General features: G+C 41.0%; 1 protein-coding gene across 1 annotated transcript in view; it reads right to left on the reverse strand.

The window, feature by feature from the left end:
• Positions 1–11,241, reverse strand: part of LOC131299194 (flavonoid 3'-monooxygenase-like) — a 78,332-nt gene extending 67,091 nt beyond the window's left edge. The window contains exon 1 of the mRNA XM_058324807.1: positions 11,232–11,241. The gene's annotated coding sequence lies outside the window, so the exon portion shown is untranslated. The remainder of the gene's footprint in view (positions 1–11,231) is intronic.
• Between the last annotated feature and the right edge of the window lie 9,008 nt (positions 11,242–20,249).

Here is a 20,249-nt window from a genome sequence, read left to right on the forward strand (position 1 = left end):
ACACAAAAGTTAGTACCTAAATTAAGCTGGGCTTGAGACACTTTCATGAAACAAAATATATATTTATAGCAAAAAGATCTTGAGTAAATGAGCTTAATTTAGGACTTTGAAAAATTAGCAACTAAATTGCAAAATAAGTTTGAATTTGGGTAGGACAATGGCCCCTACCCAATTCACCCTTATATCTTAGGGAAAAGTCACAACTAGTACACCCTTCAAAGCTCACTGTTTTTCTGGAAGCTCTTAGCTAGCAGTTTTTGGTAATTTTTTTTAAAACTTATTTTAAAAGAAATTCCAATTATGGTTGGCAAAAAAAAAAAAATTGAAAAAAGTCAGTGAAGAAAATACAAAATCAATAAGTCTAGGTACACTACATCCGACCACTACACCATCCACTACATTTTTTGTAGGGCTCACCTCGAGTTTCAAAAAAATACAGAATTTTTTTTCATAAGTTTTAAAATAATATATTATGGGGCCATGTAAAAAAATCAGCTCCAACAAATATCGATAAGTATTATTTCTTGATTCGTAGGGGCGCAACTGAACAGTTGAACAGTTTCGCCTTACAAATCAAGAAATAATACTTATCAGTATCCGTTGGAGCTGATTTTTTACAGAGCCTCATAAAATATTAGTCTAAAATTTATGGATATTTTTCTGTATTTTTTTGGGACCCAAGATGAGCCCCACACAAAATGTAGTGGATGGTGTAGTGAATGGATGATAGTGTATGTAGCATCTCTAATACAAAATTAGAGGCTGGCCCTATTTTTTATGTATGGTTTGATCTCAACTTGAATATTATTCCCGAACCTGTCTAGATTCGAATATGTTATGTCATGGCTTTTTTGCCCTTTTTATTCCGCTCGCTCGCCAATTCCATCTCGCGGTCATGAACAAATCCTCTCTCTCCTATCTCACTCTGGAACCCCCTCTGCACCGCCTCATCCAATGTTCCTGACGATCATGCCGTCGGTGACGAGGCCGGGTGAGAACCCCTCAGATCCCACCGGGGACTTCCCCCACGACAGCCGGTTCCACTCCTAACATGCCTCTTCCATTGCTCTTCTCCCGTATGAACATCCTGATCGACGGCGGCGGCCTTCGGCGAAGAGCACGTCACCCCAGTGGTGCCTCGGGCTTTAGCAGCATCGAATGAGGACTAATCATCCTTTCAACGTCGCCGTTGATATTCAAATCATGAACCGTTTTTTCCCCGATGACGTCCATCTCCGGCGACTCTAACGGCTCGTCCTCAACGCGATCTTTTCTCTCCTCCGAGTCCGCGGCCTTCGAGTCAACGAATCATCTTATGAGAAAAACAATTTCGGGCAAAATTGAATGGGGGAGCAGTTTTGTATTCTCTCAATTTTTGAAAATCCAACCAATCTGTACCTATCCTATGAGAAAAACTTCTTATTTAGAGTTAGAATAAGAAAGATTTCTGAGTCCAGATGATTCAATGATAACAGTTTGGGGCAAGATGTACAGGTAGAAGCTTCACCTCTACTCCTTGCCCGCTATAAGATTCGTTTTCGGTAGTGTAAATGAAAAACTGTATATAGTTGAAATGTATATGCAAATCGTATGTGAACCGTGTATGCGAATTCTGAATTGTATATGAGAACTGCGAATGTCAACAAACAGTGCAGTTGGCTATCTGAGCTACGCAGTTCACATATGTGAACAGTGTGTGTTAAGGCTATGTGCATTTGTTCACATAGCAAGTTCTTATAGCCTAATTCATATAGCCAATTTTTCTATGAGAACTGCCGACTATGAGAATTGGGAGTTCTCGTAGAAATGACTATGAAAATTGACAGTTTTTATAGAGATAATTCTCATAGACAGTTCTCATAGAGATAGTTCTCATTGCCAAGGGTATTTTTGTTTGAATTAATATGGGTCAGACTATTTTAAAAAGATTGGGTAAAAATAATATGTAGAGGACTATTTTAAAACCTAAGCTAAAACAAAGGGTTGGGATCTATGAGAGCTGCGTATTTTTTATGAGAACTGTATACTGCCCATGAGAGCTGTCTATTAGAACCGTGTATTATCTATGAGAATTATATATTTTTTATGAGAATTGTGTATTTTAGTATGTGGTAAGACTATGTGAACTGTGTACTTTTCAGTTTACATAGTCAGTTCACAAGCCAAATCTCTATGAGAACTGAGCAGTTTTCATAGAACTGACTATGAGACTTGGCAGTTAAAAATTCAATTCTAAATCAATTTATTTCCTATGTGAATTATTAATTTTTTACTTTGATTATTTTTTTAAGATATGGCGGTGAGAACATTTATAACTATATTTGATTTTGATTACTTTTTTATTTTTGTTCAATTTTTGTTCGTGTGTGTATTTTTCTATGAAAACTGTATATTTTTCTATGAAAACTGCGTATTTTTCTGTGAAAACTGTGTATTATCCATGAGAACTGTCTATTAGAACCGTGTATTTTCTATGAGAATTATATATTTTTTATGAGAACTGTGTATTTTAGTGTGTGGTAAGATTATGTGAACTATGCATTTTTCAGTTCACATAGTTCAATTCTCATAACCAGTTCACAAAGCTAGTTCTCTATGAGAACAGTCACTTTTCATAACCAATTTTCATAGAATTGACTATGAAAACTAACAATTCTCATAGAACTGACTATGAAAATTGACAGTTCACATAACCAGTTTTCATAACTTAGTTCACACAACTAGTTTTCTATGAGAACTGAGCAGCTCTCTCATAGAACTGACTATGAGACTTGGCAATTCTCATGGCTAGTTTACATAGCCAAGGTTATTTTTGTCCAAAATAATATGATTTAGGAATTGATTCCAAAAATATAGCTCTCATAGCCTTAGTTTAGGGGTATTTTTTGTCCAAAATTATATGTTAACTCAGGCTATGTGAACTGGCGGGGATATTTTTGTTTGAAATATTATGTTAATTTGCTATGAGAATTGACAGGTCACATAGTCAAGGGTAGTTTTGTCCAAAATAATATGGGTCTAGAGTTGATTCTAAAATTATAAATTTTACTAAAAATTGATATGTACACAAAAAGTTAAGAAGAATGAGCAAAATAGTAAAAATACATGAAAAGTCAAGAAAAATGACTGAAATTAAGAAGAAATATTTTTGTCAAGACTAAATTAAGTCAAAATTTACTTTTTGGGGCTGGCCTTTAAATTTTTTTAGTGGATTCTTTTGTACCTTATCTATGTGACAGTACGTATATGTGTTTTTAAGTTCTTCGATTTCTCCCTTCGGGAAGAATCAGGGAAGAATCAAAAAGTAAATAACATCCAAATTTAAAACCATGCAAAAAAGGGAAAAAAATTATTTTTAACAAAAATTGAACGCTTTTTCAAAAGAGACAGAACTCCTACTTAAAATACGGAAAAACAAAGATACTTAAAAAGAAAAAGACGTACGCAAAGTCTCTTCACCATTAGGGAAACCATAAAATGTTGCACGTGCTGGTTCCCACCCAACCACTACATAAACCATAGCCATTGCCATTACCCACACAATCACAAACTTCGGGTTTACCATGTTAGGTTCAACTTATCAAAGTAGAAAACAAGTGTTTTTTGCTCAATGCTAAAACCAGTGGCTTCCCATCAGTATTTAAAAATTGTGTCATCCCAATAAGGTAACTATATTCAAAACCCAGATATGGAAAGTGAAAATATGGTCTAGGTAAATTCTCATCCCTAGAAAGTAACCAAATTATGGTATCTATTGCTCAAATATGGAAGAGGGGAAATTCAATTTGCCTTGAAACAAAATTTAATCAGAATATTTGTAAATAAACCAAGAAAGTAACCGAGTTATGGTTGATAAGCGCCCAAGATTGTATAATCTTGGTGCTTAATGTCCTCCACTTTGTAGCGTTTTTTATTTGATATTGCACGAAATGTGTAGACACCCCAATTTGACCTAACGATTATTTCAAGTTCCACCTTAGGGACCATCCTGATGATGATATGGATACAGTGATTGCTGATTGACTTCTCGTAAACCTGTAGACTTTTGGTAGGTACTTCTAGCCATTTAGAGGACCCAATCTAGAGCCAAATAGCCTTTCAGACAGAAATACAGAATCCTAGGAGAATCTTTCTTTCGGCCGTAACATCGATCTCGTGGCCTCAACATCATTTCTTCACTCGTGAAACTTGTTGCTTGAAAATCTCCCTGAGAGATTGATCTTTCACTCGCCAGGTCTATCCTTCAGCCGATCAATCGTTCACTCGGCCGCCAGATCATCTATTTTCCAGATTCTGAAACGTTTTGTAAAAAAATTTGATCCGATCCTCAAACCCTAGCAGCCATACTCCAATGCGTTCGGTCTACGCAGCAGATCGTGACTAGAGATCTTATTACCCTATAATTTCTTTTTGATTCACGCCATTTGATTGGCCAGAGTGAGTCACCAATTGCCTATATAAAGGGCCCTTAGGGTTCCGAAATTAATATGTCCAATCGCTCTTTCTAGCCACGAAACTCTGCACATATATTCTCTCATACACCCACTGCAAAAGCCCCAACCTCCCGAAGGCAGCCGCGATCCATTATCAAACCCCGAAGTTCAAACCCTAAACCTAGGGTTTCGAGAAGCAATCTGTCAATCACCTTCAATCCGAAACAATCAAGCCACTGAGGGATTAAGGTAGTGAGGCCTTGGGCCTCTGGTCCAATTTATTTTTTGTTTTTATGTTTAATCATAGCTCTCTGATCTTCTGTTAGTCATAAAGTCTGGTGTGAGGAAGAACATCAGTTGGGTCTTCGATCCATCGGCCGGTACATCAACCATGAGGATCTCTCGGCCGTGACATCTATTCACCGGCCGCTAGATCCATTTCCCTGGGACAGTTTGTTTTATTCTGCTTATTCTGATGCATATTTTAATTGTTGTCTTGGCTCACCATTAACTGTTTAAAGGCTAATAAACAGACTATGTATTAGAATTAAATAGTGCATGTATTAATCTTATGTCGAACAACCATGGGCCAGTCTCACGACTGGGCAGAGAGGGGTGCCTAACACCTTCCCCTCATTGTACCTTTGGCTCCCGTATCCGGAATCTCTATCTGTTTTTCCTAGTTTTTATAAAATAGGTGCCGACTCTGTTTTGATGAGTTTGGCGATGTTCCTAACCATGTGAATATCCACGATTTTGGTTTATGAAGCAAACAACCAAACAAACAGCGATGATCAATCTGTATGGCGATACTCCACTTTCGGGAGGTGTCTACAATTTTTGGCGACTCTGCTGGAGAATTGAGAGCCATAACCAGAAAGTTTGACATGGGACTAATGCATACTTTATTTGATTCATTTAACGTTTGCATCGAGCCGGCAACCTTGTTGCGTTCACCTAATATCCTGGCATGACACGGACTATGTTAGGGGTTTTAGCAAACTCCACAGTCAATTGTAACTAGTGGTAAATCAAAAAGGAAATCACCCAATCACCGCCTATGATGGGCTGGCGAAAGGACTGGTGCTCTTTGACAACGGAGCACCCTGGAGACTACCCAAACCTTACATGTGTTAGAGAGCCATAAAACTTATCAAAATAAGGCAGGAACCCACAGGTTAAGAATTTTTGCTGCATTTTGCTTTGAAGTTCTTCCTCACACCCTATGTAAACTGCTGTTGTAACATCTTTTTCTGTGCAGAAAGGTTGGGATTTTCAGCCCAAATCCTAACCCTATACAGCCAAGTACTGACTTACAGGTATTTTACTTTAAAGCAGACACGATAGGTAAGCCAAGAAAGCAACCACAGCCAATTTTATATTCTTACAACACCCGAAGTCACGCCACATAGAGGTCTTTGCAGGCATATCGTTTGTCACCTTCGGCTGTCAAAACACTTTCACCGCAACAATCTCAATCACTTCCGGGGACTTCGCGGTCATCTTCTCAACAAACCCAATCGTCTATCAAATCCCAAGCTTCACCAAGCAATCCTCTCACTTTCATGGCAGACAATGACGCCACTATTGCCGATCTCCAAGCTCAAATCGCTACTTTGCTAGGAGAGAAAGCAGCAAGAGATGTTAAGGCATAGTTCTGCATACCGTTTCGGACAGGGTACCGGTTTTCCTACTGGTACGGTACGTATCGGTACCGGTTAGGTACCGGGTACCGTTTCGGATTTATCGCAACTACAATATATATAATAATTATATATAATTATAATTCAAAAAAATCCCCCATATCATACAATTCATCATAAAATATTTCTACTAGAGATTCTCTAGTCCCACATTGCTTAGTTACAAAACTCTTTTCCACTTTAAATAACTTTGCACACTAGTGATCTTGTGAATGAGAACCCAATAAGAGGTCTCGCGCGCTCGGGAAAATGTGCCGTGGCCGAAGGCAATTTGAAAAAACTGATTCGGAAACCAATTAACCAGGTGCACGTCACGGGTTATTCGTGAGCATGGGGGTGTAAATCCGGGATTTAAGCCTCGCGCATGTACTATGGTTAAGCCCATGTTTTGCTAAAATTTTTAAAAACGTTTTTTAACAGGCCTAAAACGTTTTTTTTTTTTGTTTTTTTGGGACCAGAAAAAGTTTAAAAAAAAAAAAATGCAAAATTTCGGCCGGAATTTCCGGTATCCCGATACCGGTCGGTATTTACCGAAAAGTCCGGTACCGACCGGTATTGGGACCGGAACGAAATTGGGGGGTTAGGGTACCGGTTCTTCGTCAAAACGGTACGTACCAGCTGGTACGGAACGATATCAATAACTATGTGTTAAGGACGAAGAAAAATCGATAAAAGATGAGAATCCTCTTAGAGTAATAACAACAGGGAACCCTAAATTGGCCAAACAAGTTAAGGAGATCAAACACGCTTTAGTCCGTTCACAGGGGGACCAAATTCTAGACTTTGAGGGACTCTGCCTCTTCCCAGATTCTCAATTGCCTGAAAGATTCAAAATGTCAAACATTGAGAAGTTCAATGGAACAGGCAATCCTACCAGCCATGTCCGCCATGTTATCAACACCTTGAAGCCAATGGGCTTGAATGACGAGCTCATTGCTCAACTATTCCAGCGAACTCTCACTGGAAGCGCCCTTGATTGGTTCCTCACTTTGGAATTTGTGCATTATCAAACTTGGCCCGAAATTGCCAATGCTTTTGTCAAGCAGTACGCATACAATGTCCAAATTGAGTTAACCACCCAAGATTTGGAGATGACCAAGCAGGAGTCGAACGAAGCCTTTGTTACCTTTGTGGCTAGATGGAGAGAAAAAGGCTGCCAAGATGAAGAACCGTCCCTCCGAGGAAGATCAAGTAAGAATAGTTGTCAAGAATCTGTAGCCTAAGTATCTAAAGCACAACTACACTTAAGCTATAATTGAGTTCAAGTGCTTACATGCTACTGGGCTACAGATTGAAGAAGGGATCAAACTGGGACTCATTGGGAAGGAAGAAGCTTCTCCATCCAAGAAAACCTTCCCAACTCGCGCATCTCATGCCTCTATAAACACTATTGATTCGACCTTGCCACAAGACCCTTTCCAAGCCAATCCTTCCCGAAATTCAAATTGGCCTCGCCACAACTTTAATCCTCTCTACATGACTCTCTCCCAAGCCTTAACTATTCTTAGCCGTCAGGGGCATCTTAAACCTTTGAACAAACCACCTCCTCAGCCACCTTATGGCCCAAACCATGACCCCAACAAACAATTGCATGCGACTTCGCTATGACATTCAAGATCTCATTGATAGTCGAACCATAAAACCCCTACAGCCTGATGCATAAACCAAACCACCCCACAATACCGAACCACCTTAAAATATCAATCTCATAACTTTGTCTCACAACCTCATATACAATCCCAGCCAATACATTGTCCAAAGCACCCAAGCCAAGCCAACCCTGACCTTTCCAGAGGAGGATGGATGTTTTATGATGGAGGAAGAAGAAAATAATGAGTCTGATCAATCGGAAGTGATCGATCTCGACATGTCTAACAATAGTGACGGAGAAGAATAAGCAAAGGAAGCAAAGCTAAGGAAATTGAAAGAGCATTCCTGGGCAAAACACAATTTGGAGGATCCCGACATTCCGTTCGTGGAGGATGATGATTGGTTGCGTATCTGGTTTGAAAACAGGAAGAAGGAAAAGGAGAGGGTCATCATGATGAGAAGGCTTGCCCGCTTCGAACCTGCCCAAATAGTGGTACCCATCAATCGCCCGAGAATCCCAACACCTCCAGTTGTCTAGGAAACAATCAACCTTATAGAAGAAGTGGAGGAGTTCCAAATGCAGACATGGGTCAATCCATACGACGAGTGCGACTATAGTCAATGGGCAGAAGAAGAAGATCTAGACTTCATATGCACAGATCCATACAAAACAGAATAAGGTAGCTTTGACGAAATGGAAGGAGAATATGATCCGCTTGATGGGATCTCTTTGGCGTCGCTATTTGATCAAATGGAATTAGCTAATGACTGCGCAACCAATAGAGAAGTAACCCGAGCAGATATTTCCATCTGGGGACTGTTCATGTCTCAAAAAGGTAGCCACCATGCGAACTTCAAAAATGGATCAAGTTTAAAGGCTCTATTTGGCAAAGAAGAGGGTGGAAAAGAGTATAAAGTTGCAAAAGGCAAAGGAAACGGCCCCGAAATGCTGCAGTAGCTGAGAAGTCATAACATGGCAAAGAACATTAAACATTGCTTTTTATTTTCTAAGTCAAACTAGGACATATTTTGGACCCTTATTTGGGCATTTTATTTCTGCCAAGTGAATTCCTATTTCATCTTCTAAACTATGCTTATTTAATAATCTAATTGCAATTGCCATGCGCTACAGTCTCTTTGCCAAATAAGGGAAACTTCAAGGAATCAAGTTCTTTGTGTCACCGACAAAATGAAAGAAATGATGAACTTTAGTTGCTTAAGAAACTAGGTTTTTGTCAAAACTTAGAAAGAAGACGTTATCTCCGTGAGAACACTTAGAGTAAGTTTGCCCATCATGAAAGTACAAACACATAGGAGACTCAGAAAAATATCTCCCCAAAATTCCTCTCCAAAACACAGAAACCCTATTGTGAGAAATGCTCGTTGGGTAATCCAAGAACCCAAGCAAAAGTAAGAGCAAAGCCTGCTAGGACAAGAAACTGCAAAAGCACAACCTAGGCAAAAGTTAAGGCATTCAAAAGCTCGCTAGGGACTCAACTCCATTAGGTAACGTAGGCAAAATTTAAAGCATGTAAGAAGAAAAAAACAAGAGTGGAAACCCAACCTCAAAGGTGGTGATTTTGGAATTACGTAAAAAGCCTGATTCCCTGATTGAGATATGTAGGCAATCTCACACTGAGATGCGGCCCAAGCATTTGGAGAGAAAGAAAAGCATCAATAGATTTGTACTCAATGATAGGCATAGCTAACCCTGCGTATTGAGCTCGCAAAAGATGAGTATGCTTTTCTCAAGGAATTGGCAACGGCAAAAGACATGAGAATTATTGTTCATCCCCTCTAACCTGAAGGTCATTTACACAATAACAAGATATCTCAAAAGATTCCCAAGTTTGGCAATGAGGCTATAGGACATGACAAAAGCAAAAGGCAGAAAATCAAAACGAAACATAAGAAGGCAGAAAAAAGAGGATGCCACTTGGCTAAAACAAAATCCAGCTCCCTTCGAAAAATGGAAGTAACGACCGTAGATTGGATGAATCGGCCGCAACATAAAATCTTCAGCCGTGTGATCAATTCCTCGGCCGACAGTTCATATTCACAGGAATTTCTATATGTCTCCAAACTCTAGTTGAATATTCAGAAAACAACAATTACTTGTTCAAAAAGCCATGTTCTGACTATCACATGCATACCCAAAACATTTGAAGGACATTTCTCATTTCAATAAAAACTTGGTTACAAAATCATCATTCTGGTTGCTTTCACTATACAAAATACATGTTTTTGCTTGTCTCTTTGCTAGCTATGAACATGAAAAGAGAAACTCCTAAAGCTAATCACAACAGTGTCTCCGAGACAATCTCCGAGATGAGGACAAGAATTGCTCACTGGCTCCCACATCCTCTCCACTAGCAGTTGGAACCCGCTCAGCCTCTAGCTACAAGGAAAAGGACACAAATACTCAGATTCAAGAAGGGATACAAAGCAAAGGAACCTATGAAATGATCATACCTCAATGATTCGACGACGCTGTCTCCGAATCAAAACCTCTGCACTCTGATAGACACCTAACCATTCCTGTACAATCTCAGCAGGCACTTGTGCAAATAACCAAGTATTTCAAAACACTGGAACAATGGATACAATGACAAAGCAAAATAAAAAATAAAGTGATACTTAGGGAACTCCAGCTGGTAGTGTGTAAAGCTGGGTCGAACAAAGGGCAAGCATCAAGCGCTCCTTTTCTCCATCATCAGAGTGGAAAGAGACAAAGGAAGGGGCCTGTGGCCAAACAAGAGCAACATGAGGAGCTGCAGCAGCTGGAGCCAAGAAAAGACGGCAGTACTCTGTGTAGTCACCTGCCTGGAGAAGCAAGCCCGCCCAATCTCTGATCTGAGCATTCTTCAAATCTTCCTTGGACATTGAGGAAGTAGATCTCATTGACGTCAGAGGTGGAGGAGGAACAAACTGAAGCGCCTTAGCGCGTGGGCACCACTGTCTAGCCACTCGATCACCTAAGTACCAGGCACGGCAAAAGGGACCCTCAAGCAAGCTGCGAGTATAGTCCAAAACTCAGGAGCGTGCGAGAGGAGCGTCCTCTGGTACATCACTCCACGGGTCAAACCTCACCTACAAACAAAGTCAAAACAACCATGACACAAGGATATGGAGATCTAAAGACAAGGAATGCAAAGGGAGAAGAGACGTACCTGATCGACCGTCAATCTGTCCAAAACTCGCCGCCACTTAAAAAGGCTCAAAACTGGCGATCGCTGCTTCCGTTGGCCCGCCAACCATCGCTCTTAGCGAGGAACATAGTGCGCATCCTCATGCTTAGTGTTAGGAGGAAATTGGAGGAGATGCTTTAAAGCCCAGAACTGAAAAATGGGATAAACAAACAGGATCAGTATCAGGAGAAACCGAAACAAGAAAGGAGAAAGGGAAAGAAGAATATACCTCGAGCACTCTGTAACAACCACCGAGAATGAAACTCTTGTCCCGCGAACAAGCTCCAAGATTGCCATACAAAGTGGCCAAAGCGGATGCCCCCCAGTCAAACTCCCAAACGGTCTCCAAATGTTGCAAAGGGGCCAAGAACTGCATATGCACCGAACCATCTTTGTTGGCAAACAACGTTTGCCCAAGGAGATAGAGGAGAAAGGCCCATGGCAATTGCTCGACACTCACCTGTGTCAGAATATCGGCTTTCATAAGGGTTTTGCTCAGCCAAGAGACATAAAGATGACCGCGTGAGTGAAGAGGGGGCACCTTGCCCAAGAACCGCTCCAAAGATCCTTCCTGCTACCAAATCTTCGGATCAATCCGAAGGGGGACTCCACCTACTCGCAGGCCAGTCAGAAGAGAGAAATCACCTTGTGTGACTGTTATCTCACCGGCAGAAGGAAAGTGGAACGTGTTAGTGGTATCCCACCACCTCTCAACCAGTGAAGTCATCAAACACCAATCAATCTTCGGAAGATTGAGGCCCTGAGCAAATGTCTCGAAACCAGCAGCACATACCAATTCCTGAGCCTGCTTTGGCAACGTCAAAAACCACTTGTGCACCTCCCAGCCTCCACCACGAGCCTCCAATCTCCTATTTCTCCGCATAGATCCAAACAGGGATTAATCTCATGATTACATAAACAAATAAAAAGCTAGGGGCATCAGATTAAACGTTTAAAAGCATGCATTGCCTAAAAAGGGGGGCACGATTATTTTAGCAAAACAAATTCGACTCAAACAACGAGTCCTTCTCATTCATGCCCCTAGCTAAAAGGGATTTCATCCCGAGAATAAAATTCATCTTTGATCATATGAAATTAAACTCCAAACTAAAGTAAACTTTTTACTTTTCAAGAGACTTACTGGTATATTGAGGACGCTCAAGTGCTGCTCAGGCTCTCTACGAACCACTCGGCGTCTGGGCCACCAACAGGAGGACAGTACTGCAAGAATCCGCCAAAACCTAACCTATGCGAAGGAAGCATGTATATAGAAACATCGAATGGGACAAACACCTCAACTACTTCCTCGTCGGAAGAAGGATACTCACACCTGCATGGAGGGTGTGAAGAAGAACCCGCAATGTCTGTAGAAGAAGACGGTGGCAAAATGGTAGAAGCCATGGTAACCAAAAAGCAAGGGAGAAAGGAGGAAAACGACGGTGGTGGTGACCAAGAATCACGGTGGCCAACGAACTGTGGCCGGATGACGGTGGTCGGAGGAATGGGGAGACGGAGAAATCTCGAATGAGAGGAGAAGAGAGAAAGGGAAAAGATCAAATGAGCCGTGAAATCGATTAAACCGAACTTAAATCGATTTCCTGACTGTTGGCGTTCTCACAGTCGAGTCATCGATTACTCGGCCGAAACATCGATCATTCAGCTGCTGAATCAATCTCCTAGCCCTTTAATCAATTTCCTTCAGCCACATCAGATTTTGCTCAGTGCACCAAATTCAAATATTTTGGGTTCTCAACCAACAGAATAGCCTTAGGGGCACCCCCGAACAAATACAATGCAATCAGAACTAACCTTGGGGCCATACCCAAGCACGAGAAAGATCAAGCACCATCAAAACCCTCTCTCTATCACAACAAAGCTCACAATTACTGGTTGCTTAACCGTCAAGGATTGTCAGCCTCGAGCTTTCAAAGTTACCATCCCCAACAGTTTATCAACTCAACGACTCTAAGCCAACAACTCAGCGGCTCTAGGCCCATGAACTCATCATCAGCAGCAGCTATCACAACAACTCTATGCATGTAATCGTCTCAGCGGTCCTGTGCAAATAATCACTACTTAGCAACTCCAAGCCCCATGCTCATTGCCATCAGGCTTACCATCTCAAGCAGTTCTGTAGGCTCTATTGCTTTGAGCCCCAAATTCACTATCATAAAGCTCTCAACCATTTCAAGCTCCACAGCCCCATGATCATTATCTTTGTCACTTAGTAGCTCTATGCCCGCACTCACCATCACCCAGCGGTTCTATCATTCGAATAGCCCTGTGCTCAAGCCCACTCACCAGCTCTGAGCTCATCACTATCAAGTAAATTCAGTGGCTCTGCGCCCATACAATTCTATCAGTGGCTCTACGCCCGTGCTCACTATTATCCTGACAGCCCAGCTACTCAGTAACTCTAAGCTCGCAAGCTCACTGTCAACAGCTCACCATCTCAACAACTTTGTTCACCCAACAACCCTACAGCTCTACGCTTAGTAGCTTCATGCTCATACCCATTACATTCAACGGCTCTAAGCTTGCTACTTCAGCGGCTCTAACGCCCGTGCTCTCTATCACTCAGTAGCTCTACCCTCACCATTTCAACAGTTCCACCTTAGCAGCTCTATGCTCACTTAAGCAGCTTTAAGCTCGCCCGGCAATCCCCACAGCTCCAAGCTAACCATCTCAGTAACTCTATGGCTCTACGCCTATATCTACTCAGCAGCTCTACGCTCGCTATCTCAACAGTTTTATACTCAGCGGCTCCAAGCCCATCATCTCAGCGGCTCTACACCCACTACTCATCGGCTCTACGCCCACTACTCAGCGGCTCCAAGCCCATCATCTCAGCGGCTCCAAGCCCATCATCTCAGCGGCTCCACGCCCACTACTCAGCGGCTCCAAGCCCATTATCTCAGCGGCCCTAAGTCCACTATCTCAACAGGCTCTACGCCATAACAATTCTCAACAGGTTCTATGCCACCCCAACCAACAAGATATCATCTGTTCTCAAGCTCTACGCTTGAATGCTCAAAATCCAACATTTTGAATGCTCGACGCTCTTCAAATGCCCAACCACTGTGTACTGGATGCTCAAGTTATACTCTTGAATACTCAAGCTCTACGCTTGAATGCCCAACCACTACGTACTAGATACTCAAAGCCTATACTTTGAATGTTCGGATTCTACCCTCCGAATGCTCGAGCTCTACGCTCTGAATGCTCAAGTCCTGAACTTGAAAACAGCTCTACGCTTAAAGCAAACACACACGAATGGGCCCATGCACATATTGCATCACCATCAATCACATCGAGTCTGCATAACCATCATCACTAACAACATATCTGCTCATACCTAACCAATCATCATCACACATACCTATTTTGTATCTCTCTCTCACTCATGAAACAGGTCAATCCTGTAGTCAACTGGCTCTACACCTCGATTTTATTGATCACTCAAGCGCCTCGATCCTTTGGCTCTATGCCAAAAATTTATGATAGGAAAGCTCAGTGTACAGACCTTCAGAATGCAACCGGCTATACTCATCGGTTCTATCTTTACAAACTCTAAGCTCCGACTCCTCAGGCTCTTGCCTTACGAATGCAACCGACTCTATGTCTTGGTTTTATTGATCGGTCCAACGCCTCGATCCTTTGGCTCTACGCCAAAAATTTATGATGGGAAAGCTCCGTGCATAGACCTTCAGAATGCAACCGGCTCCGCGCCTCGGTTCTATCACCTTAAACTCTAAGCTCTATTTCCTCAGGCTCTCGCCTCATGACTGCAACCGGCTCCACGCCTCTGTTCCTTCATCTCAACGCTTTGTGCTTCAATTACTGGCCTTGTGCCCCCATAGCTTAACAATCAGCATCTAACTTGTCTCCAAAAGATGGCTTAGGTTCCACCCTATATCTCAAAATCAACTTCTGATTCATCCCCAGCAGATGGTTTGGATTCCACCTAATTACATCTATTCCATCAAGCTTATTTGCAAGGATAGGCTACTCTACCGAGCTCCCTTCAGTCAAAGTAAGGATGATCAAGAAAAGCAAATGACTCACCCGCTGTGTATTGATCTACCCCAAAATACTAAGGACGCTCTCCGCAAAATTTCCTCGGGCAGCCCCACACTCCTTCAACTATTCTCCGCCAAAATCCTGGCATTGCCCAGGTACGTTGCACTACGGCTTTTTAAGCCCGAAAGGTACGTCTTCTGTTTCTAACCCTCCAAACTTTTTATTTTTCTTTATTGCCTCTGAACTATGGTTGGTCTGAATTTCTCCTGTGGAATACGTAGGCAGCCTCCCGGCCCAACCATAACTAAAACATTTTTCCAAAAAACCCTTGGAATAGTGGTTGGACCAAATTGAGTTGCTTTTACAGCTTTGATTCTTACTTAAACATGTCTCGCGATCCATCTAAGTTCAGTCAAAGAGGGGCATCTGTAGACATCCCAATTTGGCCTAACGATTATTTCAAGTCCCACCTTGGGGACCATCCCGATGATGATATGGATATAGTGATTGCTGATTGACTTCTCGTAAACCCGTGGACTTTTGGTGAGTACTTCTAGCCATTTAGAGGACCCAATCCAGAGCCAAATAGCCTTTCAGACAGAAATACAGAATCCTAGGAGAATCTTTCGTTCGGCCGTAACATCGATCTCATGGCCTCAACATCATTTCTTCACCCTTGAAACCTATTGCTTGAAAATCTCTCCGAGAAATTGATCTTTCAGCCGCTAGGTCTATCCTTCGGCCGCTCAATCGTTCACTCGGCCGCCAAATCCATCAACCGGCCGCCAGATCGTCTATTTTCCAGATTTTGGAACGTTTTGTCAATCATTTGATCCGATCCTCAAACCCTAACAGCCAAACTCCGATGCGTTCAGGCTACGCATCAGATCGTGACTAGAGATCTTATTACCCTAGAATTCCTTTTTGATTCATGCCATTTGATTGGCCGGAATGAGTCACAAATTGCCTATATAAAGGGCCCTTAGGGTTTCGAAATTAATATGTTCAATCGCTCTCTCTAGCCACAAAACTCTGCACATATATTCTCTCATACCCCCACTACAAAAGCCCCAACCTCCCAAAGGCAGCCACGATCCAACGATCAAACCCCGAAGTTCAAACCCTAAACCTAGGGTTTTAAGAAGCAATCAATTAATCACCCTCAATCCGAAGCAATCATGCCACTGAGGGATTAAGGTGGTGAGGCCCTGGGCCTTTGGTCCAATTTATTTTCTATTTTTATGTTTAATCATAGCTTTCTGATCTTCTGTTAGTCATAATCCATCGACTAGTACATCAAACTAGGAGGATCTCTCAGCCGTGACATCTATTCACCAGCCACGAGATCCATTTCTCTGGGACAGTTTGTTTTATTTTGCTTCTTCTGATGCATGTTTCAATTGCTGTCTTGGCTCACCATTAACTGTTTAAAAGCTAATAAACAGATTATGTGTTAGAATTAAATAGTGCATGTATTAATCTTATGTCGAACAACCATGGGCCAGTCTAACGACTAGGCAGAAAGGGGTGCCTAACACCTTCCCCTCATTGTACCTTTGGCTCCCGTACTCGGAATCTCTATCTGTTTTCCTAGTTTTTATAAACTAGGTGGCGACTCTGTTTTGATGATAACCGCTATCGTGTGGCGATGTTCCTAGCCATGGGAATATCCACGATCTTGGTTTATGAAGCAAACAACCAAACAAACAGCGATGATCAATCTGTATGGCGATGCCCCACTTTCGGGAGGTGTCTACAAAATGTTACTTTTTGATAGTTTCAGGTAAAACATGGAACTAAGACGGTTTTTGTTGCCATGAATTGCTCTCGGAAGCATCCAAGTATCCAAGGCCGCTTGGCGGCTCCCCACCAAGTCCCATCGGGTGATTAATTGAGTGGCGAGAGGTGGTCGGATTGTCGTCGGGCCATTCGAACCAAGGGCAGTCCAAAAACTGTTTTCTGGAGACCCAGTACCGGTACTGGGAAGAGGCCAGTATCGGTACCCGCTTGACAGAGTTTTGATTTTCCATCATTTGAAGACCCAGTACCGGTACTGAGAGTTGGCTAGTACCGGTATTGCTTGGAGAAAATATCTACGTTTTTATCTCTTTTTCCAACTTTCCTTTTATGGCATACTTGCCATTTTTGGCATGTTTTGGATATTTTCAGAGAGAGAAAGGTGGTTCAATATAAATACCCCTTTCCTCCCTTTAAGTTGTATCTCACCTACCTAGCTTTAAGTCTTTCACTTTCCTAGCAAAACTCCATTAATGCTTTCCAAGCTTTTTAGCTAATTTCTTCAAGAACTCAAGTAAGTTTTTGTTGTTTTTCCATTTATTAAAGTTGTAGCTAAGGACTAGATCCTTACTAAACTCAAGTTTATTTCCATTTTTATGGGTAAAATTTAATGTCTCAATTTCCTAGCATGTTTAACTCTTGCGTAATGGTTGAGTAGTCTTCTAGGCTTGGTCATGGCCGGGGTGATATCCTTCCCATGGCTTAGTTGTTTGGATGGTTTTTCTATGACTTGATTAAGGCCTTAGTAAGGAGAAGGCTTAATCTCTAATTTTCGGCCAAACCAAAGGGCTAATACCTTCTTTGACCGTGTGTTGCTCGGAGTTTTACCTTCGGTTTGCACATGGGGCTTGGGGCTTTCAATGCTCCCGGCGTTTGATTTAGGTCTTCCAAAATGAGATTAAGTCATTTCTAAGTTAATGTCATGATTATGCTCGGCTTTTAACGTTGAGTGCTTCGGGTTAAGATTGTCTACAGGCTTGGAGTTTTTAGAAAGAAACGGTTAGATCGGCTAAGTCATCGGGCTGTTTTAGCCCCTAGACCTTGCCGCTTGTTTTATCTAAGTTTAAACCTATTTTCTAGTCTTTTACAATAGATTTCCATTTACTAAAGCAAAACAGACAGTTGGCCGTCTGAAACGCCAAGAACCTTACATAAATCCTACAATCCAATTAAGCTATCTCTAATTTCCTATGGTACGATCCCGGTCTTACCGGTTTATTATGCTGTCAACGATCTAGCCCTATGCTTGGGGTTTTCCACCTTATATTTGAAGGCAAGGTTGTGGCATAAGTAATGGTACATGACCAGAATAAGAAACATAGAAATAAATTAGAATGCCGGATCTAGTGGTAAATTCGTAGTTTTAAGGGAATCCAATTATAGAACAAAATCTAACTCCAAATATGTTATGGCAGTGTGTAGACATTTATTTAATGGCAAATTAACCATAGGGAATTTTTTTTTCTATCTAAATAAGTTACACTACTTAATAAGTCATCTAATTAACCATTGATGACTCTAATGCATGGATGTACAAATATGAGATGCATAGTGAATTAGAGACGGTGCGTGGCGCAATGTAATTGATTTGGAGGAAACAAATGGTTACAATATTGGCAGTGTAAATAGTTTTAATCCCAAAAAAAATTAAGTAACTTGATTCTGCATGGTAATGCTTTGGACAAATTATAATCCTAAAACATTAATTTTTAGTAAAAAAATCACTTATTACGTTGACTTTAAAATTTGTATTCCATGATTTCCAATGAAATGATTTGGCGTGGACAGTCGAAAGGAATAAGGTCTCGTTTGTTACTAGAATTTATGTAGCTTATATATTAATATAAAAAAGCTAATGGTGTTTGGTAAAGAGTAATTATGAATAATCGCTCATTTAGATTTCATAACTTGTTTGGCAGAAAAAATAAAAAAATTGTTTGAAGCTCCAATTTGTAGCTTGTTGCTTGCATGAATCCGTAAAAATAACTCGTTCTTGTTTTTCTTGATTTTTTTTTTTGTGCGGTAATGAAGAGTTTTTTTTCCTGGGCTTCCATGGTGTGTTTGACAAAAAGATGAACAGTAAACATTAAGGACATTCCAAACATTCCTGTAACGCATAAAAAGCCCAAACAAGTTTGCTTGAATGTGATACACTCAGGAGTTGCTCCAGTGGTTCAGGCAAATGTCCAGGCTTTGGGAGTATTCCTTAAGGTCTGGAGTTCTCCTTAAGGTCTGGAGTTCGATTCTCTACCGGTTGAGTATCCTGAAGTAAGTGGAGGGTCGTGACTGGTGTAGCAGCAGTAGCTCCCCCAAAAGTTTGGGTTACACAGTCGGGTCCAATTAAGTAGCAAATTGCTAATTTTTTTGACATGTGTAGTCCATCTGACTCATTTTCTAGCTTTTCAAAATAAATGTCAAACAATCAATTGCGAAACCTCATGAATGATCGGCGGTTGAACAACGATTTGGTGGTATACATAGATAGAGCAAGATGTTTTTAATGGGATTACTAACGAAGCAATCATGCAGAACTTTCAAAAGATGAAAACTCGTCTATGGCAATTGTAAAATCAATTACTATATAACTAATATTTAGATTTTTGCACTAATGTTTACAAACATTTGTGCCTAATGCAGAACGTTTGAATTTCTGTGTTTAGTACTCCCTCCATCCCATTTTCTTTGTTCAATATCGAAATACTAAAAATTTAAGGAAAAATCATGATTATCTTTTCAAAACTTCACATTTCCAATAACACCCTTGAGTAACTTTTTTGAGTTGATGGGAAAAAATTTTGGCGCCATTTGGCCCCATTTTGAATTTGTTGCTCATGCACTTCAGATTGGAGTCAAATTGTAACGACCCTAATTTTGGCCCTAAATTTTTCAAATAAAATTTATATTGCTATTCCGAATTGTATTAATTTAGTTAAACTAATTAGTTTAATAATTATATTGTCCCGATAATTTAATTGATATACCTATGAATACATATGTATATGTATCTTTTCCTAGAAATAAGGGTATTGGTTTATCCTCTCCCTTTCCCAGCCGATTCTCTCTCTCACACCCCTTGGCCAAACCAACTCTTCCTCCTACTCTTTAATTTCAGCAGCCATCATCATCTCCTACCTCCCCCATTTACTCCCATACTTGCCCACCTTCAGGGATGGAGTCAGTGAGAGGCCAGTAGAGGCGGTCGCCCCTGCAAGAAGAAAAAAAATTATACTTATTATATGTAAAATAAAATTTTCCTATCAAAGTATAGAGGCTAGCCCCACTCTAGTATTTAGGAAAAAATTAAAATCAAATGGTAGTAAGTAGTTAGTAATCTTTGAAATACAAGGATACCAACATTAATTTCTAAACACTACGGTTAAATATAACAAAACATAAAATTTGAGGGTTAACATAGTGAATACTCAATTATTTAACTTCTAGTTTTACCCACAAAAATCCTCAATCGTTAAGAGGGAATCACACCTTTTTTTCTCTGCCTAAAAAATCTCCATGGGACA

Source organism: Rhododendron vialii, chromosome 8a (assembly GCF_030253575.1).
Source record: "Rhododendron vialii isolate Sample 1 chromosome 8a, ASM3025357v1".
In the NCBI taxonomy this organism is placed as follows: Eukaryota; Viridiplantae; Streptophyta; class Magnoliopsida; order Ericales; family Ericaceae; genus Rhododendron; species Rhododendron vialii.